At 44.5% G+C, this 22,978-nt stretch overlaps 1 long non-coding RNA gene across 1 annotated transcript in view; it reads left to right on the top strand.

The window, feature by feature from the left end:
- The first annotated feature begins 3,104 nt into the window (after window positions 1-3,104).
- Window positions 3,105-22,978, top strand: part of LOC144172522 (uncharacterized) — a 56,366-nt gene continuing 36,492 nt past the window's right edge. The window contains exons 1-2 of the long non-coding RNA XR_013323029.1: window positions 3,105-3,226; window positions 15,046-15,215. This is a non-coding gene — a long non-coding RNA (uncharacterized LOC144172522). The remainder of the gene's footprint in view (window positions 3,227-15,045; window positions 15,216-22,978) is intronic.

Below are 22,978 nucleotides of genomic sequence, written 5' to 3'. Positions count from 1 at the left end.
ATGCCAAGAATTTACTCAGTGGGCGTGTGTAATTAGCAAGGCCGGGTAGCCTGAGCAGGCTTTCTTTAGCTGTTTCTTTTGTGCGGATTATAGCGCCGTTTGGACCATTGGAGAGGTGTATACCTTTTAGGTGTATACCTTGAAAAACTGGCAAACCTGTATACGCAATGCCTAATGACCGCAATGGTACCGGAATCTTGGAAGAACGCGAACATCATTCTAATCCATAAGAAAGGTGACATGAAGGACTTGAAAAATTATAGGCCGATCAGCTTACTGTCAGTCGTCTACAAGGTATTTACCAAGGTAATAGCTAACCGAATTTCTCCAACCTTAGATTTCAGTCAACCTAAAGAACAAGCAGGGTTCCGTAAAGGTTATTCAACAATGGACCATATTGACACGATCAATCAGGCGATAGAGAAGTGCGCTGAGTATACTGAACCGCTATATATAGCCTTCATAGACTATGAGAAAGCATTTGACTCGGTCGAAACCCTAGCAGTCATTCAGGCATTACTGAACCAGGGGGTAGATGAGCATTATGTAAGAATACTAGAGGATATCAACAATGGGTCTACAGCTACCATCATCCTCCATAGGGAGAGCAGTAAAATACCTATAAGGGAGGGTGTCAGACAGGGAGACACAATCTTTCCAATGTTATTTACAGCATGCTTACAAGAAGTATTCAGAACGTTGGATTGGGAGCAGGTGGGAGTAAGGGTTAATGGAGAATATTTCAATAAGCTCTGATTTCCTGATGACGTTGCCTTGCTAAGTAACACGGGGGACGAATTGCAAAGCATGCTTTCCGCACTGGGCGAACAGAGTAGAACCGTGGGCCTGAAAATTAATATGCAGAAAACTAAAGTAATGATCAATAACCTCGGGACAGCACAGCATTTTGAGATAGGTGGCGAGGCATTGGAAGGGGTAAGCGAATATATCTACTTAGGCCAAGTTGTGACCCCAGATCCCAACCATGAGGCAGAGATAATTAGAAGGATCAGAATGGGGTGGGGTGCATATGGCAGGCATTCTCAGATAATGAATAGCAGCCTACCATTGTCACTGAAGAAGAAAGTGTATGACAGCTGCATCTTACCGGTACTCACCTACAGGGCAGAAACTTGGAGGCTCACTAAGAGGGTTCAACTTAAATTGAGAACGACTCAGCGGGCAATGGAGCGGAAATTGATAGGTGTAACATTAAGGGACAAGGAGAGAGCAGAGTGGGTCAGGGAGCAAACTGGTGTTAAAGACATATTAGTAGAAATTAAGAAAAAGAAATGGACGTGGGCAGGGCATCTAATGCGAAGGCAAGATAACGGCTGGTCATTAAGGGTAACAGAGTGGATCCCTAGAGAAGGCAAGCATTGCAGGGGGTGGCAGAAAGTTAGATGGGCAGATGGGATCAAGAAGTTTGCAGGGATAAATTGGTCACAGTTGGCACAGGACCGAGATATTTGGAGAATAATGGGAGAGGCCTTTGCCCTGCAGTGGGCGTAGATAAGCTGGTGATGATGATGATGATTATAATACCTTTTATCACGGCATTTTTTATTTTGTCAGTTTTTCTTCCAAAAACGAGAATTATCGCGAACCACAATGTTTAATTTTTTTGGTAATTAAAAAAAACCTAGAGTAAAACGTTTAGTAAGCCCCTTAAATGGCTTTAGAGTTATGGTACAAATACACGTAAAAATACACATCTTTCAAGCGCATTAGTGCCGCAAAACAGCACCGACATTGTTTTTCAATAGTTGTTGGATAGTTAACCCCTGTACACATGGTTTCTGCAACCTAGTTATAGCAAGAAAAAGGCCTGTTTGCCTAGTTTTTGCAACTACTGTGCCCGCAGGACTTAATGAAAATTCTGTACAGCCGGACACATTTGCGCTCCGGTAACACCGCATCATCCATTGCAAACGTTATGAACCAAACACGAGGGAAAGAGCCGTTAAATCCTCTGTTAGCCACGTGGCGCCTCAGCCGCGAGGATTGAGAAAGAACCGCTGCGACGATTCTCTACCGCGGATCACATGGTTTGACATCCCATACTCCATGCTTGCGCACCAATGTCTCAAAGCCATTTACTCAAGGAATTACTTTTGGAGGCACGGAATAATAAAGCTTTGTTTCTAAACGTAAACAACTGTCCGAGCAATCTCTACAAGTTTTTGACCGAGAATGTTGATCCCTTTGGTTTTCAGATACTCCCTCATCCTATATTTGTTACCGCATCAAATTTTTTTCAATAGCAAAAAATAAATTCTAAACAACTAAATATTTTTTTTCTTGCAAATGCGCTCAGTGTAAGCACTGTCAATGTCAGTATAACCAGAAGCGGTTTTGCTAATCTGTGCACAATATTTAGGTGGAAGCCCTCAATGAACTGCTGACTTAAGACGCTGGTGTTCGCCTCAGAAGATGGGAAGCTGAAGACAAGCAACCGTGGAGCGTTCAGTGGTGCGAGATTTGTTCAAAAGAATAAAACAAAAGAATAAAAGCATATTTACAAAGACGCGCTAGCATGCTCCACCTGGCATGCGCAGAGCGACGTGCAGAGTGGAGTGCTGCATATGTTTTTGTGAGTACATTGTTCGGTGGCCCTTTAAGACGGCGCCTGCTGAAGAAGCACGAGTCACAGTGGGGAAACAGCAACTCGTCGCACCTAATAACCGGTTGGAGCAGCCAATAGACACCATGCATTTGTTTTCATAAACCTTCAGAGTGGCAGGTTGTCTTCGCACTTTTGATTTAAAGAGTACGCCAATGACATTTGACACTAAAATTACATTTCTAGCTTGGTCATACTCGTTCTTTTATATTTACAAGAAATAGCAAATGTGCCTGAACGTTTTGACAGAATAATGTCTTATATATATAAGTCTATATAAAATATAGAAATATAAAATACTGCCTCCGCTCTTGGTGTAAGCGAAGTGACGCAGGCATATTTTTGTTGAAGTTTTCAAAAAAAAAAAAAAACAGGCAGTAGAATTATGCGACATTTAAAAAGCAAATAAAAACAGGGAAAAAATCCTTTATAAGGATACGCAGAAGTCTAGTGGTGATAGAGAAACCTCAGTGCAAAACAATGGCACTGAAATTTTTGGTGGCGTTCAATTTTGCAGTGTTCGGGGCTGTTACTGGGGCTGTAGGCGAATTTGAGGATTCTATTTGCAAATCCAAAACCATCAAGGACTGGGATGGGTACCAAGTAAGTAGAAACGAGCCATCAACGTTTTTAAGAAAGTGTTCAACCAGACGCTTCTTACATTTTAACCAATGGTGGATATGCGTACATAATTCTACTAGGTATAAAATGGAACATCTTGCTTTTACCAAGCGCACGGTCGCCAGTGAGCTAAAAATTCCTTTATTGGAGTCTCCTCGTATCGACCTCGTATTGGAGTCGTACTGTTTACGGGGCGCAATGTTTAAGAAGGCAAAACTGAAGCTCATAAAAAAATCCCAATGAACGCAACTAATATGTCGTCTTTCGCTTTATATCGAACGGTCGCTAAATAAAAAACGTGAAGTAAGCCGCAAATGTCCTCACGCAGTGATGTACTACGTAGGAGAATAAATGTCGACTCGCCCACCCTTTTTATGGTTTTAGCGCCGACTGCAAAAAATTATGAATGTGTTTGATTACGCCACCTTCTATGCAGTAAAGCAGTCCCGTAATGTCTGCGCAGATATTGATGCAAGAGCAAAGCGTAAAGTTGCTTCGTGAAAGTTCTTTCTGCTGCTGCAATTTTTAGTATTGACTTCCCGACGAATAACGGTTAATTAGAAATAAAACCACGTTCGTAAAATCACTCTATATAATCATTGGTTTTAATGTCCAAGTTGAAAAGTTCCAAATAGCACTCTATTTAACCATGGGTATTATTCCGCAGTTGAAAATTTTAAAAGAGCTTACAGTAGTTACTTATACAACATTAGAATATAATGCAATGGGTTCTAACGACGGCAAAGCCCATTAATATAAATGGAAGTTACCAATTAAGAATGTTTAAGCTCGATAATTCTATTTCCAAACCACAATGTTCTATAAAATGCCAAGTACTGACATTGCAGAATAAATTGAAGCTCATTCACATTATTCATGATTAAAGTTTCACAATTACCCCCACCCCCTCCAAAAGAAACAAAACAAAAAGGTTTGGCTACTGGCCCCACTTTTAAAAACTTGAAACACTTTGGGAGACTTCGTTTTTGAGCTATTGACGCTGCCTATAGTCGTTTATTGCGCTCTTTAGTGACGAGCAAAAATTCTTCCTCGGTCACGTTGGGACCGCTACAAATGCGTGTGGATACTAAGGCTCAACACGCCCGCAAATTGGCGCTCCAAGCCGGCGAGGTCACTTCTCGTCGCAACCACTTTTCATCTATCAAGACATTACTCAATTTCACTTGACCACTGCACAAAACTTCCTGGGCCGTCATCCAACCATTAGCAAAAACAGGAAAGCACACCCTGACAATTACAAAGAAGCACTAACGTAGACGCATACTGACTGCTTTAATTTTTTCTCCCGAAGAAGACTACTCAAGGAAAATTTTTCCAACAATTACACACCCTATATACTGCTGAAATGCGTACACAACGCAGTCCTGTCACCCCTCTCTACCCGTTCATTTACGGAGCTGTTGGAGGAAGTGGCGGCCAGCTGTCAAATGCAGGACCACACTCTCCTCGCGACAAGGGCGAAGACGGCCTGGGCAGAGCATCGATTCCAAAACCAGGGTTACACTGATTTTTGAACTCATAAATGTTGTCTCTCTCTCTCGGAGAAATTGTGGTTGTGAGATCCACCCGGGAATTTTCCTTCCATTAGATCTCAAAAGACTCAGTGAGATATTGTGGCTTATTTTGGCACATTGTATAAATTCCAGGTTTGTATTTCCGCATAAACAAAGTGGGACTGCGCCTTTTTATAGCATTTGTTTTGCGCGAGGGCGCAGATGAGGGTCTTTGAGGAGATGATGAGGAAAGTTGATCAAAAAAACATGGAACTGTTCACTTCGCGGATGAAGTCCAGGAGAAAACAATGATGAGGCCCATGTATCGACGCAGTGTATGCTGTCGCGTCATCTACGCGGAGGCGCGTCGTCCCAAGGTATTGCGTCCTAGTCGGACGCAAGGCGAGGAAAGACCACAGCACGTAGTGGATATCAGCTATTACATTGTTGCGGCGCCAAACTTGGAAACCTGGGTTTGGAAAGAATCTCGAAAGTGAGGCCATTCGCAGGTCTCAGCGGGAGTTTAGGCCACACCCACCGAAATTATTCTGAGTGCAACCATGTCGGCACGGGTAAAACAGAGCAAGCAGGTTACTGCCTCTGATGAAGCATGAGAACGTGTGCGGCGCCGGAGGTGTTCCTTTCTCGTCAGCGGGAGAATGGCATCATCCAGCTCTAACGGGGAAGCCGGAGATGGAACAGAGGCTGCTAAGTGGACTGGCACGTCTGCATTGCAGTGGACTGTCAGTAGGGCACGCGGAACCCGCTCAACCTTAATCTCGTGAGAAATTCGTGCCGCAAATCTGTTGAACATTCTTTGCCAGCATAAGGGTAGGACTCACTAACCACAGTAAGCGGACTACCTGAAGGGTATCCGTGCGAATTACGATGCGTGCCCCGTGATTCATTGTCACGCCAGTTATAGACAGAAGAGCCTCTTTAATGGCTACACGTTCCGCACAGAACGATCGTGGAGGTTCAGCGACCTTAAATGTGGAAGCTTTGCTGAACGCTGGATGGCTAGTGCAATGAATGGCAGTAATAAGTAGTGTCTTGAATACTGGCGTTTGTATATAATACGGTGAAGCCCGGTTGAAGGCGGCCATCCATCCAGTTCGGTTGTGTGTTGTTGAAGGGCCGACGCCAACTTACTGTAAAATGGACCACGAAGATCAGTTACTTCATCATCATAATCATCACCAGCATATCTACGCCCACTGCAGGGCAGATGGCTCTCCCATTATTATCCAATCAGCCGGTCCTGTGTTAACTGCAAGCAATTTTTCGCGGCAAAACTTCTTGATCTACCCATCTAACTTTCGGCCGCCCCCTGCAACGCTTGCCATCTCTAGGGATACAATCTGTTACCATTAATGACCAACGGTTATTATGCCTTCGAATTAGATGCCCTGCCAACGTCCATTTCTTCTTAATTTCTACTAATATGTCCTTAACACGAGTTTGTACCGTGACCCACTACACGCTCGTCTTGTTCCTTAATGCTACACCTATCATAGTCTATTCCATTGCTCGCTGAGTTGTCCTCATGTTAAGTTGAACCCGCTTAGTGAGCCTCCAAGCTCCTGCCCCATAGGTGAGTACCGGTAAGATGCAGCTGTCATACACGTTCTTCTTCAGGTACAATGGTAGGCTACCATTCATTATCTGGGAATGCCTGCCGTATGCACTCTACCCCATTCTTATCCTTCTACAGTCAAACACGGTTATATCGAACTCGCAAAAAGCGCCTGCGAGTTGATATATGGCATATTTCGATATATGCATGCTGTAGAATTGGACAGCATAAAAGCACCTACCGTTAATGAAAGCACTTTATTAATGAAACAAACTCACTTCCGCACGAAGTAGTCCTAAATTTTCTTCTGTTTAAGCAGCTTCGCTGCCTGCGACAGCACGCACATTTCTACATTGTCCAAGGAGTCGGATCAGCTGAGCCCGCAACGTTCCACGTTCGCGCAGAAACGACGAACTAGTGCCAGCGCATCAATCACTTCTGAGGCTGTGGGCACACGCCGACAATTCGAACACTCCGAACGCAAAAACAGCAAAAAGAACAACGCGCGCCTCTCCAGAAACGAGAGAACTGGAGTGGCAACAGCCTGTGATTGGCTGTCTGAGCAAACGGGGCGGAAGGGCCAGGATTATTTTTATGTTGGGCGTAGACGGCGGCTTCCCAACGCGGAAACATCTCGAGAGAGAGAGAGAGGGAGAAAGAGCCAGGTGAAGGAGCTGCACAGGAACCGCCGGGCTAAACCGCTTTCCGAGGGTGTGTCGGCGGGTTTCTCCTCTGCCGCGAGGGAAAGCCAACTTGGTGGGGGCATTTTTGCGCCGCTGGCGTTCGATATATCGGTAGTTGCTGCTATTTCTGTTCGATGTAAGCGTAATTTTTGCTATACATTCTCATAGAATACATCCCGTGCGCAGAAATAGTTTGATATAGAGGATAATTCGATGTAAACGGGTTCTATATAGTCAGGTTTGACTGTAATTACCTCTGAGTCATGGTTGGGATCCGGAGTCACAACTTGGCCTAAGTATATATATTGGCTTACCACTTCCACTCCTTCGGCCCCTATCTCAAACCGCTGTGCTTTGCCGAGGTTATTGATCATTACTTTTTATATTAATTTTCAGGCTCATGGTTTTACTCTGTTTGTCCAGTGTGGAAAGCATGCTTTGCAATTTGTCCCCCGAGTTACTTAGCAAGGCAACGTCATCAGCAAATATGAGGTTACTGAGATATTCTCCATTAACTCTTACTCCCACGTGTTCCCAAACCAACGTTCTCAATACTTCTTGTAAACATGCTGTGAATAACATTGGAGAGATTGTTTCTTCTTGTGTGACACGCTTCATTATAGGTATTTTGCTACTCTCCTTATGGAGGATGATGGTAGCTGTGGACCCTTTTTAAATATACTCTAGTGTTCTTACATAATGCTCATCTACACCCTGGTTCCGTAGTGACTGAATGACTTCTGAGGTTTCGACCAAATAAAATGCTTTCTCATAAATAATCAAGGCTCTAAATCGGGGTTCAGTATACTTACCGCACTTGCCTATCACCAAATGGATCTTTTGAATATGGTCCATTGTTGAATAGCCTTTACAGAACCCTGCTTGTTCTTTAGGTTGACTGAGATCGAAGGTGGCACAAATTCTATTAGCAAATACCTTGGTAAGTACCTTATAGACGACTGACAGTAACATGATCGGCCTGTAATTTTTAAAGTCATTCATATCCCCTTTCTTATGGATTAGGATGATGTTCGCATTCTTCGAAAATTCCGGTACACTCGCGGTCATTAGGCATTGCGTATACAGGTTTGCCTAATTTTCAAGTACAATTTCCCCGCCATTCTTCAATGAGTCTGCTGCCATCTTATCCGGGCCAGGGGCTTTGCCACCTTTAATTTCTTTTAAAGCCTTCCTAACTTCTTCTGTCGTTACTGGTGGGAGGCATATCTCCTCTGAACTACTTTCTCGTTCGCCATTATCGTGGAAGTCCCGGTTATTGTACAGATCTCTATAGAACACCTCGGCTATTCTGAATATTTTATCCCTATTTGGGATGAAATTGCCTTCCTTGTCTTCAAGTGCATAATTATATTACTTACTCGTTGCCACTCAGTTCAGTTACTCAGATCAGTTACTCTTTGCCACTCAATTGTACAAACTGCCACGGGGAAAGTTTTCGCTGAGGTAGGGCTGGTAGCTTATGATAGACGGCGTAAGTTAATAATACTCACGCAGAGTCACACAATGCAGCCTCCAATGTTCCAGCTTCGCGCTGTGGATACAATTTTATGCAGCGTGGTCAATGTGGCATGTTCCTGGAGAGCCACGACACGGGTGGAGCGTGGGAACGCAGTGATTGCTCTCACAGCCTCTCTTTGACTGTTTTCAGTCGATCCCACTGCGTTGCCGTCAAAGGCTGGAACTGAGTAAAGCAGAGCAAGCGCAGTTGGGAAACTGCTCTCACTATTGGTCGTGCCACATGTGAGCTGGCTTCAGCGGCCTTGGGGCGGATACGGTGTACTAGGGCTAGCGTTTGAGCATCTTGGTGTTTAACCTCAGCAAGAGCCAAGCTGTCGCCGTTCCTGGCTGATGTATCAGCAACACCAGAGCTTCAATAGTGGGGCTCTATTGCAGTGGTTTCTCAGCCAGTTGAAGGCGGACGCCTTCACCTTGAAGCCTGGGGTGGTCCCAGCGGTTCACAACGGGTGAGTGTGTTGTTTTACTTGTTGAAAGCTGAAGGCCCACCGAAAAGGCAAATGCGGCGGTGACTTATGAGGCTGGTTTCAGGTGATTAGCTTGAGTCTCCAGGTTATGGTGAGTGCTCCACACGGTGATGTTATCGGCGTAAATAAGAAATTTAACAATCAGAACATCGTGAAGGCGCCATGCCATTGGAATAATACCCATATTAAACAAGGTCGGTGCGAATACCGATTCATGGTTCATACAACGTACATGAACAAACTTAAGACGTATGTCAAAGGTCCTGCCTTGCAATAATGACTGGATGAACTGCCGCACCCGCACGGGAAGGTGGAGCGTATCGATTATTTTATGATAGCAGGGTGACTGATTTTATTACACGCTTTTTGGATGTTCATTGCTAATAGTCCGGACACCATGACTGCGGGTTGACGACAGTGTTGAAGCCACTAAAACGGTTCAGCCCGTCTTTGGCGCCAAGTGATCGGTGAAAGCCTGTTTGCGTGGGGTGGCAATAGCCATGCTGTTCAAGCCAACACGACATGCGAGTGACAAGCATTTTCTCTACAAGCTTGCAAACTGTCGCCGTAAGTGATACTGGCCGAATGGTTTTTAGTACCATCACTGTATTGCCAGGTTTTGGTTTGGGAACGACATGAGCTGCTTTGCAGCTGCGAAGGACGAGACCACTATGCCATGCCTTCTTGATTTAATCGACGAGGTTAGTGCGCACATCACTGCCTAAATTCTTCAAGGCTTCGTAGGGAATAGCATCTGGACCAGGTACAGTTTTCCGCTTAGTAGAGTCCATGGCCGCAAGCAATTCTGCCATTGTAAAAGCCATACCAATACTTCGACGTCAGAAGGCAATGGAGGCTTGTCCACATGTGCAGGGAGGAATCTTGGGCAAGGCAGGAAATTTGGGGCAGGTGTGACATCACAAAGTGAAAAAAAAACGCCCTGGCCGCTTCCTTGGCGAAATGTTGAGGACACTGCGCATTGACAAATCACGCTCTACGCCTAAGGGTTAAGATTTACTTAAACTAAACACGACCACGCACTCTTGACAGATATGCCACACAATACCTCTCCCAAGGAAGCCCTCATTAACAAGGTTATGCCAAAATGAGCGGCAGCGCAGGCGGAGTTGGAACGAAAGAAATTGAATAGCGCTCCCGAAGTCACAACACATCCAGAATTGCTGCAGTTGAAAACAACTGAATCGTTTACTCACAAGCGTACAGATTCCTGAGCGAGTTCGTGTTGCATTGAAGAAAAAATCTTAGCGCACGCCTACGAGGACAAGAAAACAGAACAGAGACACGACGGAGCGGAACTTTCAACTACAGTCAAATCTTGATATCACGAGTGATGCTGGACAACAGAAAATTGTTCGTTATTTCGAAAAATTTTTGTAATGAAAAAATGGCCCCCATAATCTCTCGTACCGTCATAGCGTTGTCCGAGCGAAGCATAAAGATCAGTCGGTGCGAGAGATTATGGAGGCAGAAATATATCGTAAGAGTGAGGTCGACGTGTGTGAGAGTGCCGTCATGAAGATTAACAGATAATGAGTCGGCTTTTTTTCGCATGGCTGCAACACGTGGGCAATGGCGGTGAGAGGGGGAAAAGTGTGGATATATAGGGATGTGCGTTTTCAATAATAACTAGATGAAAGTAGTGCTCCGTGGTGTCTCTGGTCTTTTTCCTTATCCTCGTCCGGATGCGCTATAAATTTTTCTGCAATACTCACAGGCAATTAGCGCCGATTTTTTAACGTGGCCTATATATTCGCAGAAATGTGGGTTTCATATAATCTAGGGGGTTTTAAAACCGCAGAACATCGAAAGCAGCCCTAAGCGCTGTTCACTGGGTGGCGAGAACACCTGAGGCAGACCGTACAGTGACAGAGAGAGAACACGGACTTTAACGCGGATGATTGGCGGGCATACATAGCAGGCCGCTAGGCAAGCGTTCGCGCTAAAGCTCTCCATGTATATGTTCTCATATACAAATGTTCCCCCATTAACTTTGATATTTTGCGAAAGCATTTGTTTTTTCTTTTCTCCAGTCGCTGTTATCGTCTACGCACCCTGCGTGGAAGGTCGGATTCTGAAAGAACTAAGGACGGCCGGAAACCGCAAAACCGAATGAAATAAAAGGAAGAGGCTGGCACGAGTACGCGATTTAAAAACACAAGGCGCACTTAGAAGAAAAATATACGCCGTATTCAAACCACAGTTATCTTGCTCCGAACAAAAAGATTTACTGATTGATTACGTTTGTATACCCTAACCGAATATTCAAACAGAACGCAATCTGGCAAATTACTGCGCCTATGAGGGGGTCTGTTCTCCTTGCGACGCTGAACTTAAAGAAAATACCCCTGGAAAAAAGAACATCAAAATTAACGTGGGATTTCTGCAGAAGAAGGACATGCAGAATGTGAATGTGAACCTTTAGCACGGCACTTTCAAAAAGAATTATGACACCCACGCTCATAATCATCACCAATTCACATTTCTTGGTTCTGCTTATTTATTTCTTGTCTAAATAAATGCTATTGTTTGGAGCCAGCGTATGGTACCTCTCCCATTTTAAAGCCAAAGCTTTCTTAGTGGGACGGATGGCGTTGTGTGAAAAAACTAATGCATTTCCCCATTTACCCGTTGGACGAACCAAACGTTTTGATAACGTCTCTGGACACACGGCGCGTGAGTGAATCGGAGTGAGTGAGTGAGTGAGTGAGTGAGTGAGTGAGTGAGTGAGTGAGTGAGTGAGTGAGTGAGTGAGTGAGTGAGTGAGTGAGTGAGTGAGTGAATGAGTGAGTGAGTGAGTGAGTGAGTGAGTGAGTGAGTGAGTGAGTGAGTGAGTGAGTGAGTGAGTGAGTGAGTGAGTGAGTGAGTGAGTGAGTGAGTGAGTGAGTGAGTGAGTGAGTGAGTGCATGAGTGAGTGATTTATTGAAATAAAAGGTGAAAAGTCGTGGACTCGGGATATTGTAACTCATGTATTGGTCCACCAGCATACAACCCAGTCCGGGGGAAGGATAGAGGGGCTGAAAGGGGATAGGTGAGAAAAAGTGGGGACAGAGACAGATGGAGAGAAATAAAGAGATAAAGAGTTCGTAAGGCTTGCTGCAGGCATTGGGCTACAGCCGTTCTATGAGGGCGGTCTCCTCGAGGAAGGCTAGGACAAGTAGGAATGCTTCCCGTCGGATGGAGTTGTAAAGAGGGCTTCAATTCTGTAAAAATCATTACTTCAAAGTAGCGAAAAAGGAAACAGTTAGAAATAACGTAATACATGGATAGATAATAAAGCTGGAACACATTAGCTTACTTCTTTCTCATGAACTACGTATCAGTAAATATTTAGATCGTTTGTAGATGCGTTTACTAAGTGCGTAAAAAATAGTGGCGTGGGTTCGTCTTAGTTTGGGCTTTGTTTCTTTCAAGGTTTGACGATCGATTGAATGCACCTTGAAAGCTGGACGCCCTTTGGGGTGTCGCGTTTTTTGCAAATGTTCTCTAGGAAGGGATGTTATTTTTTCTCCAGTTAAAAGCACTGTTGAAGGTGAGAAATCAGGAAATTGATATGCCATATACCCCGCTTGTTGGCATCTCAATCAAGTTTTTTTAACGACAAACGAAGAGGGGGAGCAGAAAAAATTGCTCGATATGGAATGCTGATCGGCTCCCTCTCTTTCCATTTCACTATTAAAAATAGTAGTTGTTTGATAAAACTCTTCAGCGGCAAATAAATATTTCATCAGCTCATTTGTTGTGGCAATAGTGTTTATTGCGATATCAATATCGACACAAGCGGGTATGTTCATTATTTTTAGTGAAACCTTGATATTATACAAATGATTTTGTGCTAAAGTGGAAAGGTGCCTAATAAAGGTCGAGGTTTTTGCATCAACTTGGCTTTATGCTGAAGTAGTAGAGCGTGACAATGCCTAAGTTTAAAACTTGTTATAAAAATGTCTTGGAACCGCTGTTCTGCGACTAGGCATAAGTTCCTTCACGGCAGTTTTTAGTGATTATAAGGTTTAACATGCCAACGCCGCATAGGCGATGAGGCATGCGGCGGTCGAGTGCTCCGGATTAATTTTGACCACTTGGGGATCTTTAACGGGTACCGAAATCCTGAACACACAGGCATTTTCGCTCTATTTCTCCAACAGAAAAGCTGCCGCCGCGGTGGGGAATTGAATCGACGGCGTGGTTCCAGTAGTATTGATTATGATGTACATGGGGTAATTTCGAGAACGTAGCAGGTGCGGTTTCCGTGCAACGTTTTGTTGAACGTCATCCATTCCTCTTCTTGTAGAAAAAGATTCTGAAAGTAAGAAATAAACACGTTATAAAGAAATCATTTGCCAGTTGCAACTCGTTATATGTATATAGAATATCGGTCACCACGGCTCACACACCGTAAACAAATTTAGTGTGACTTTTTCTACTGCCGCAAGTAGGACAGGTAGTTCTACCAAAATAAGTTGGATTCAAAAAGGTGAACAGCTCTTCGCTTCCATGAGGTGCGTTTCCAAGCTCAAATCTCCGCCGTTTTGCTCGGCTTTTTCACAATCCTGAAGAGTATTCCCAAAATATGCGTTATGTTCTTAGCTAGAACCCAGGAGAAGTGTGGCTGCAATATAATCAATATTATATAACCATGGAAGCTCTAAAATGGAGCTGAGCGTTCTATTTTTACCGCAAATTAACGCCTGTGTATTCCGCCTTTATTCTCTGTCATTACAGTAAATTTTTATGCTCTACGACAACTTCCGCTCACTCGATCTACCAGAAGTGATCGAGCTTTTTCTTTTTCACAAGAATTCAGATATATCGTTCTTAGCCAGAGGAACGTCTTAATCGCACGTCTTGAGCCATTGGTCCACCATGTTTTTTTTTCAATTTAGGACACGGGCTCACGAAGAAAAGTCATAACTTTACTAATGAACTGTCTTTGTGCCGACCCATTTTGTTTGATAATTATTAATCACCTACATTCCTGAGTCGCACCTCGGCATGATTTGTGAATTTTTTGGTTGGCAAAGACAGCAATTCGGGCATGAACCTTCGGCACCCAATTTCTTTTTCCAGTCTTGAAACTAGAGCTGTGAGATTAGGGATAATAATATAAAGAGCGTTCTCAGCACTAACTTTAGCAACAATTCGCCCTATTTGTACTGTCGTGATAAATTGAGATACAAACAATGGAGCGAATGGCTTTGACTACACGTCACGATCTCGGCGACGGGCACCGCGTTGTGCGAACAAACTACGAGAGTTTGTGTCCAACGTTGATATGGAAACACTGTCGTTCACCGTGTGAGGTTTTGGTTTGCCTTTCGGTTGAGTTCGGTACCCGCTCACTCGAGCGTTGTCTAACATCGTCGCTGCGCGGAGTGAAAACGGTGACGCCGCTATATTCTTCATTTTTTTATTTCGTGCTCAGATCCCAACGGACGATGGAAATACAATGATCTTTCCATATCAAGGCTCGTCACGAAATCTCGTAACTTGTTCCTACTGCGCACACGCGGCCTGTCGCCAGAATGCGCGGTATGTACTGAGAGCCACGCGCTCGGTTGTTCGCCTTTCAATTTATCACGATGGTATCCTCCACACGTAAATTCTGCAAACATGAAGGTTTGAAATCAGCCACCATGCAGACTCCTCGTATTTGTACCTTCTTCGCACCTTTAATAAAAATATTAGTTGGTATTTTGTGAAGAAAATACGTGCTTATATACTACACCCGCCGACTCTCTGTTACATACCTGCGAATATTGGGAAGATTCTTTAAAAGAGAAAGAATGTAGGTGTTTAAGCTGAGGATCAAAACGCATAACGTATGCTTCAGATAAATAGGTAAGTAAATTACCGCATATATTTTTAGTTCTCTCTTCAGGTCATTACTGGGGCTTTTTAAGCGTGTTTCTCTGAAATATGAACCAAGTGCAACTAGTAATGAGTATCTTTTTATGTAAGACCACGCGTATATGACGCACTACTGAGCATTTGTCCTTTATGTTTCCAGCTTTTTAGTAAAAACGATAGCCGCCTCTGGCTGATAAGAAGTAACTACAACCTGTCTACACAACAGAATGACCCACGCTGCCTGCATACTGGAATGAAGGTCTTTTCCTTTGGTAATCATGAACTGAGGAGAGACTTTTTCTACACAAATTTTAATGCTGACCGAGCAATGTAAGCACGCGTTTTATTTGTCTTATGTCTTTTTTCCAATTAGACGCTGTTTTCAAGACTTGCAGTCCTTACTTTTCGCAAAGTGTACTAGAGCTATATACGACAATACCATTCATATTTATTAAAACCTATTCAATTCTCTTTTGAGCCCATACAAGACGTGCTTGTAGGAGCCGAATAAAGAAACACTTCGGTACGCGTATCATAAAAATTAGTTCGATATAAGATAGAGGCCTAAGTGCCCCACTTCCCGAAAAACCGCCTCCATCATTGTTATTTTTGTCCGGTCAGGAGAAGTGCCACCGTTGTTAGGAGTAAACAAAAACACGTGCGAGTACATAACATTTGCACAAGGGTAACATACCAGCAGCCCAATGTGACATCACTGTGCTATCTTCACACCTTTTTCTCTATTACGTTGATAAAAAACGTAGTTTATGAGTTTACGGTGGAATGGCGCAGTAGACACGTCGACCGGGGTAGCACAAAGATTGTTGTGGTTTTTTTTATTCATGTCACGTACTTGCAACATTGGCCAGGAACCGATAGCTTTGAGCGGCTACTGTGCCTCGTACATGAAATTCCTGGTAAGTATATTTATAATTGTAAGGTAGCAGAATAGTGTGTGCCGCCTTACACTAGAACGTGATGACGCGTGAGTATAAAAAGTGGACGCCAGCTCGGCACAACCGTAACTCTAGGGAGCTGTGGCCTGCGACATTCTGGTTCCTGACGTAATCGCACCGTAAGAAGCAGAAACGAAAGCAAACAAAACAGGACTAACACGCTGCAGCAGCAAAAAGGACGGTCAAACTATTTCGTTCCAACATACAAACATTAAAACCAAACAAAATCGAAAATATGAGGTTGCATAAGCAATGTTCCTAATAAGCATCGCTATTCAGCGTCTTTGAAGCACGTAAGCAGAATTAGGTGTGCCGAGAATTTTTTTCTTTTTATAGCACCAATGTTTCTACACCTTGGTACGAGCACACCTAAGTTCTTCGCTTAGGCATTTTGCGTCTACTTGTCAATAGGAGACTGAATTACGACTTCAAGTAAAGCTCGCTCTAAAAAGCTGTTCTTAGAATTTAAATCAGTTGTTAGAAAAGCTGTAAACTTATTTGTATCAATTAGGTTGAAGGCGTTGTTCTTTTACTACTTTTATATTCCTAATATAATGGCAAAGAAGTTCAATAATATTTCAAGGTTAGTTTATTTAACTAAAACAGAAATTTTCGGAGGCCATGAAGACCGAGAGAGTGGGTGCAATTATTATTCGTAACACAATTTTCCCAGATATCAAGCAAAAACATAATTTTGAACAATACAACAATGCTCCGCACTATAAATTCCCTGCAATTTACTTTCAAGGATTACACTTCTCACTCATGGATTCTGTGTTTGATGTTGTGTGCTCTTATTTAAATCCGGAAATGTCCCCTTCAGTGATATTTCTGGTTTTCTTGTGAAGTAAACCAGAGCTCGTGCAGCTTCGTCGAAGGAAGAAAACTATCCGTATTTTCTTGTGTAGTACCTGCTTCTGCAAATCAAAAACAAAGATAAACCCATCATGTCGAACATTACGATTGTTCTGCAAAAACAAAGCTATCGGCGTTTTACCATCTCAATGAGGAGCGAATGCACCGACAGCTTTCAAAGCCTGGATGATTTGACGTCAGCTTGTAGAAAAAAGGCAGTTATCATACTTCCGTAGCCTATCATATTTTAAATGCTTAATGACTCTTCTTAAACTTACCAACTGCTCCTTATGGCGTTCCAAGTACAAGGAAACAGCGCCAGTATTAGACCTGGAAACCCACAGAGAGAAAAAAACAGCCCACGAGTGGGTATGGGTAGCAGAAACATTCACTTACAATGTAAATATCGGCTCTCTGGATTCACTTACATTGCACGTGCTCCCCAACCTTACTAGGCGGCTAGACAGTGTGGCAACGGTCTTTGTGTTTCAGCAGCTACATGTGTACGTATGACATTTTTTGTTCGTTTTTGGCGGCGAAGCCCTACTTCCTAGCGTTTTGGCACCACAGCGACGTAGGGAAGTCCAAGGCGCTAACATTCCAGCGCCTTCAACTCGCTGTAGCGGACGAGTGCTTTCAGGCACGACGTTTCGGCGCAATGTACGCTCCAAGAATGACACAGGTGCAGCAGGCAGCTGCCTAGAACTTTAAATTTGAAATGGCACATCTCTTTGTGAAGAACCAGACATGAATTAAAATATCAAGGTTGAGGATTACGAATGCTTTATTTGCAACGCGCAGTTAAGCGCGTTGAGTACTGCCCAGTGTATGCGGGTCTCGTTTTGCCTACCTATCGAGTCCCAGCTGTATTCCCCTCGGTACCTCTTGAACACTACAAAATATTCATGTTGTGGTGAATATTCCACAATGCTTTGTAGAAAACAAGCCTCAAAAGTACATATTGAAGAAGGATCATGCACCGCAATGCGGGTACTACACCAAATGTGGTGGTCAACTTATAACAGTGTATGTTAACAGTATTGCGGCTATGGGTAGTGAAAACTGTACCTGAACTGCTGAGAAATCCCTGAAAAATCACTGAAATACCTGCGGATGGCAGATTTTTTTTGGAGTCCCAATCAAGCACGACATTGTGTTTGTAAGGCCTCTCTGTGGCGGTGGTTTAGAAGGAAGTGGAACACAACGATGGCGTATGGCAGTGATTACTCTATCGGAGTGAGCTTGCCGGCAGCGTCATGATTATCGTTTCCTATTGGTGTGTTCTTTCGTTCTGTATTTTTACTTTTTACGGCAAAAGAGTATATGTCTAATCACCCACCCCCTTAGCCGCAGTTTTCATTCCGGTGTCACCTATTTACTTAGCGCCGCTCCGGGGCTCCTCCTCGCCACCGCTGACGCGTCTTTCCCAACTATTTGTTCCCTCACCTCCACCGGTGCCAATTTGGAAAGTTGCGTAAGCGGCAGCTAACGGCGGCGGTTCGGTTAACTGAGGATTGCGAAAAATAAGCAGAAGCACTGATTGGCGTAAAAAGCATTGACGATTACATAACCAATAACATGAAATTTGTGCGCAGCCCGAGCTGGATTCTTCTCGCTCATGGCGAACTTCTGCTGCGTGTCAGGAAGTGCTCATGTGATCAGCGAACACCCGGTTGCGTGGGTTGGGAGTACGAGCATGGGAGCAGCGAGCATGTTGTTGCAAATCGTGTCTGAACCTCCAGCGCAAATTTCACGTGGTTTAGATTAGCGGAGAATATAAGAGCGTCTGCGGAAAGTGTCAGGGGAGGGCGCTCCTTAGTGGCGACGCATGAGACATGTGTTAGGGAAAGGCAGTGAGAGAGATGACGCCGTAGCCGCATGTGTCGTACTTGTTTCGAAATCTGCGCTTGTGAAGCGCGGTGGTATAGCCACTAGCTAGCACACCAGGATGGCTAGGTTCCGTCATCTCACCCTTAGAAAGACGCTCCTCTCCGTTTTCTTTCTTTCGTCACTGGTGCGTTCGCTTACTCGGTTACGCGGCCATAAACAGACGCCGCTCCCGCGAAGCCCAGGTAACGGCTGCCAAAAGGCGGCCTTCTATAACAACCGATACCCGCCGTTGCCATTTGCGCTGAAGTTCAACTTCGCCAAAGTGCTGAAAATCCCTTCCGGTTGAAGTGAAACTTGCCCAGTTGGAAAGACGGCGTGAGCCCATATTTGTTTTTCAGCTTGGAAGGCCTTCCGAGCGACATTTTCGCCGGTGTCTTTCACGCGTACGTATGCGCCGTCACCGGTTACCGGCTTGCGTGCATGGTTTGCGAATGGAAATAATAATGGCTCTAATCCTTGCTGCGAAGGCGGTTGGATAGCAAAGCATTCAACGACAGCCACAACAATTTCCCATGCGGGATCACTTCAATTCACACACGTGGCTCTACAAAGAGTGAAACCAGAGGTTCTGCCAGCCGTTACCTAAACTTCGCTGGGGCGGTGTCCCGAACGCAGCAGCAGCTTCGGCCATGGCCTTGCTGGAGTGGCGCACGGCGCCGCTGTAGCCCAGCCGTGAGTCGTTAGAGAGAAAACGGAGAGGAGCGTCTTCCTAAGGGTGGGATGGCGGAACCTAGCCATCCTGGTGTGCTAGCTAGGGACTATACCACCGCGCTTCACAAGCGCAGATTTCGAAAAAATTCAGAATGTGAGCATAGTGATTCCCATTTATACCAATTTAAACTAGTTACTTTCGTAAGTCGATAATTCCGAAGATCTGAGGGAACTTCGATAATCGCTATTTACCAGAACCAGTTGCTACTTTCGCCCTTTGTAATACCTCTAAAAACACAACCGAATCGGTATTCACCAAATTAAAAAACGGAGTCCTATTTGTGGGAACCAGTGCGAAAAAGGTAGCGTTTCTTTAGCGGCCGGATGTGGTTTGTACATTTTGTTTTGCCGCCCTGCAAATCAATCGATAACGTATGTCTGCCTTGCGACCTCTTAATTCCGTCGGGTGCGGGGTACCCTGGATGTGCTGTCGAACACATTAATCAAGCCGTGCGAAGGTAGCGCGCAATAGACGCGAAGCGGCACCATAACAGGCCCAAAACACGTTGCTGATGCAGACGACAAAGTTGCACCACCGACACCGCAGCTGGCGAGCAGGCACTTCCACGCGGGGAACCATGTATAAATTCGCGGCCCCATCTCTAGTGTGCTCAGTGAGTGAAAGCCTCCTGCCTCTGCTTCCCCCCGCCGCCGCCTCAGACGCGTTAAGCGTTTGCTGTCGCGCACGCCGCGAAAGAACCGTCGGCTGGTAGAGCTAGCAAGCTTTGCTTTAAAAGGGGACGTGCACGCACAGCTAGGCTTCATGCCGCTAACGATCAAGTGTCGGGTATACTGGTTGGAGATTTAAGTGTCGAAATTACATGGCTCAATGAGATTAGTCGGCTGTCCTGCTTATTCGAGTGGTTCGAGTGTGGGTTGATGTGTTACACAGATATCTTACACCGACTGTAAGATGTCTTCGGGGGGGAAGGAAAACAGACAGCCATATGTTTGTACGCGATAATAGAGCTCAGGGGCTTGCAGGTTTCAAATGGTTAGGGAACGGATGCATGCCGTTGGTTTTCAGTAAAAAGAGCAAGGATTGAAGCGTTGGCCCGAACACAAGTGCGAGAGGGCGTAAAAACACGGGAAGCTTCTGGCGCCGCCGTTACCCCTTCAGGTTCGCCTCGTCCAGTAGCGGCGAATCCCTCCCGGATGGACAGCAACTTGCCCGCATGGAACGCCGGCGTGAGCTAATATCACCTCTTCAGAAGGCTTTCAAGGCACTTTCGACCGCGTCTGTCATTTCTAAGCACGTGCACATGACCGGTTGCCGGTTTATGCGTGCGCAGGTTTGTTAGAGGGAGGAGGACGGCGGAGGGGGGGGGGGTGTTGATAGTTGACGAGAAGGTGTTGATGTCATGCTAGTTATTAGAGATGGAACGTCCGTAGTGCTGGTGCGACGTTTAAACACGACGTTCAATGGCCCGATGGGATCTGTCCAGAGTCATTCATGGTAGAGTGGATTAGGCTTGTGTGTTATGCAAACGGTAAGATACTTAACGACGCGGGAGGGACACAGGAAGCTGCGTGTTTGTCTGCAAGAACAAAGCTTTGATCCTTCTGAGGTCCCTTCAGATAATTGGCTAGGAAGTATGCTCCATCGTGTTTTGTGTTTCAAACGTGTTTTGTTTTAGTGCAATCCATGGGCCGTGTCCAGCTACGCACGTAGTCCTTCACAGAGTGGAAGAGCATTATTTTTTTTTCGTTCATTTCTTTATTCCGTCTTAGATTGCCTACGTCATTCGTGCGCTCTTGCACGAATGACGTTGGATCTTAAGATATATATTTCGTGCTTCCTAAATATTCTGCAGAGCCCAGACAACACCCACACCTGTTTGCGTCCATGCTGCAGTTTGTTTTCGTCCAGGTCCCTATCCTGATTTCACCGATATAAAATTCTGGCTGGTGGTTTCCTTGTTTGCCACCTTGCTTCGCGCTTGCCCCGTCACACTGTTCGTTTCCGCATGTTGACACTCGATGTAGTTCTACCCTCGAGATATATCTGAGTTATTTTAAAATGTGCGTACTCTTACAATTTTAGGCACACAGCGAAGCTGTCGCTTTCTGGTCACATTCGCAATGCTATGCATTTACGTTTCATCGCCATGTGAAATAACCTTTACCTCTATACAGACGTATATATGGGCGCCCTGAACTTGCCGCAGCCATATGTGGCATGCGTGCCAAGCCTAGACAACGATGGTTGTGCTTACGTTAGTTTCCTCCTCTTTCAAAGCGCACATGGCTACGGTATTGCCGCGGGCTTGATGATACTGGCGATATCGGCAAGCGTGAGTTCATTATTGTAACGAAGAAACTCTCACTAAATGCAAATAATGTACTCACAAAACATATAAAAAAACGCGCTCGGCTGGCTGTGTCGGCAGCCGTGTCTTGATTTCCCACACTGTGACAGCAGCAGCCACTTAGTGCTCGACCTGTTTATGCCTCACAGCAGACTCGCTCCGGCGCGTTCCGTAATTCCGTAATTCCGGCGTACTCCGCAATGAAAACCCAGCATTTTGCCTCTTCGGTCTCATTCGGTGGTCAGTGCAGTTTTTATTATGTGTCTGGTCACATTCGCACTGCTTTGCATTTACGTTTCATCGCCATGTGAAATGTTTATTAAGTTCATGAGACTTATCGTAAACATCCTCACCTGCAACTTGCGTTTTCTGCGCTGAAACGTTTTGCCGAACATTTTACCTCGCGTAATGATCGCACCCCTAACTTTGCATCATATTTATGAAAAAGAAGTGCGATTATTACACGAGTAAATACGGTGTTTGCTGTTTGTTTTCGACCATCAGGGTTTGTTGTGCAGGGTCCAACAAAATGTTTCTGCAATACATTTCTTTGCGAGTGGAAAACGTGCATGTACATTACGGACCAGACCAGTTGATGGAGCATAGCTACAATGAGTCACGAAAATCAAAGCAAACAGTTGACCAAAACTTCACTGTAGAAAAATCATTCTGAAGGCCAGAACATAAACGTTGTTTAGTTGTAATGTGTAACTCAATGAGCCTTGAATTTCTCTTGACCTTCTCTTGAATCAAAAAGTTGACGAAATGTCAACTGCAATTCCGAAACTATTTTAAGGGCAGTCTACATGTAATGAACTTGTTCTCGTCTTTAAAATGAAAGGTATTATTTCCCACACTTATGCGTGTGTTTTAATGAAGTAGTAAATATTGTTTATTAGTGTTTTCAAAACGTATTCCGAGAGCGCCGTCTAAATTTTTGCTGTCGTGACTATACCAACCCCGTAGTATTCATTATTAGCTGCGCGTGAAAAGAGTGGCAAATTTTCTGACCGTGGATCGGGCGCAGCGTAAAAAGGCAAGTATTTTAGAAAAAAAAATGTTCGTTTTTACTATTGAATTATGCTGTTTTTGCGGCAGAAAATTGAAATGTACGTCCTGACTGAAAAATACCAAAATAGCGAGGGGCACACGCAGCATGGAATGAGTTTTTGAATATGTGGAGGGGTCACACAGAATTTTGTTCATTATTTTTTTTCACATTTTGTAAATCCAATTGTAACTTCGCCAGTAGGACAAGCCAGGAAGTGTGCTTTCTTTCAAGGGAGGTGTCAAGTGGCTTGAAAACTGAGTTTTGTTATTTATTGTCTCGCATATTGTTAAACGAACAAAAACTACAAACATGAATTCGAAA

Source organism: Haemaphysalis longicornis, unplaced genomic scaffold (assembly GCF_048455015.1).
Source record: "Haemaphysalis longicornis isolate Haplotype H1 unplaced genomic scaffold, Haemaphysalis longicornis Haplotype H1 scaffold_23, whole genome shotgun sequence".
NCBI lineage: Eukaryota > Metazoa > Arthropoda > Arachnida > Ixodida > Ixodidae > Haemaphysalis > Haemaphysalis longicornis.
Note: the sequence above shows the minus strand (reverse complement) of the source record. Positions and strands in the feature narration are given on the sequence as shown.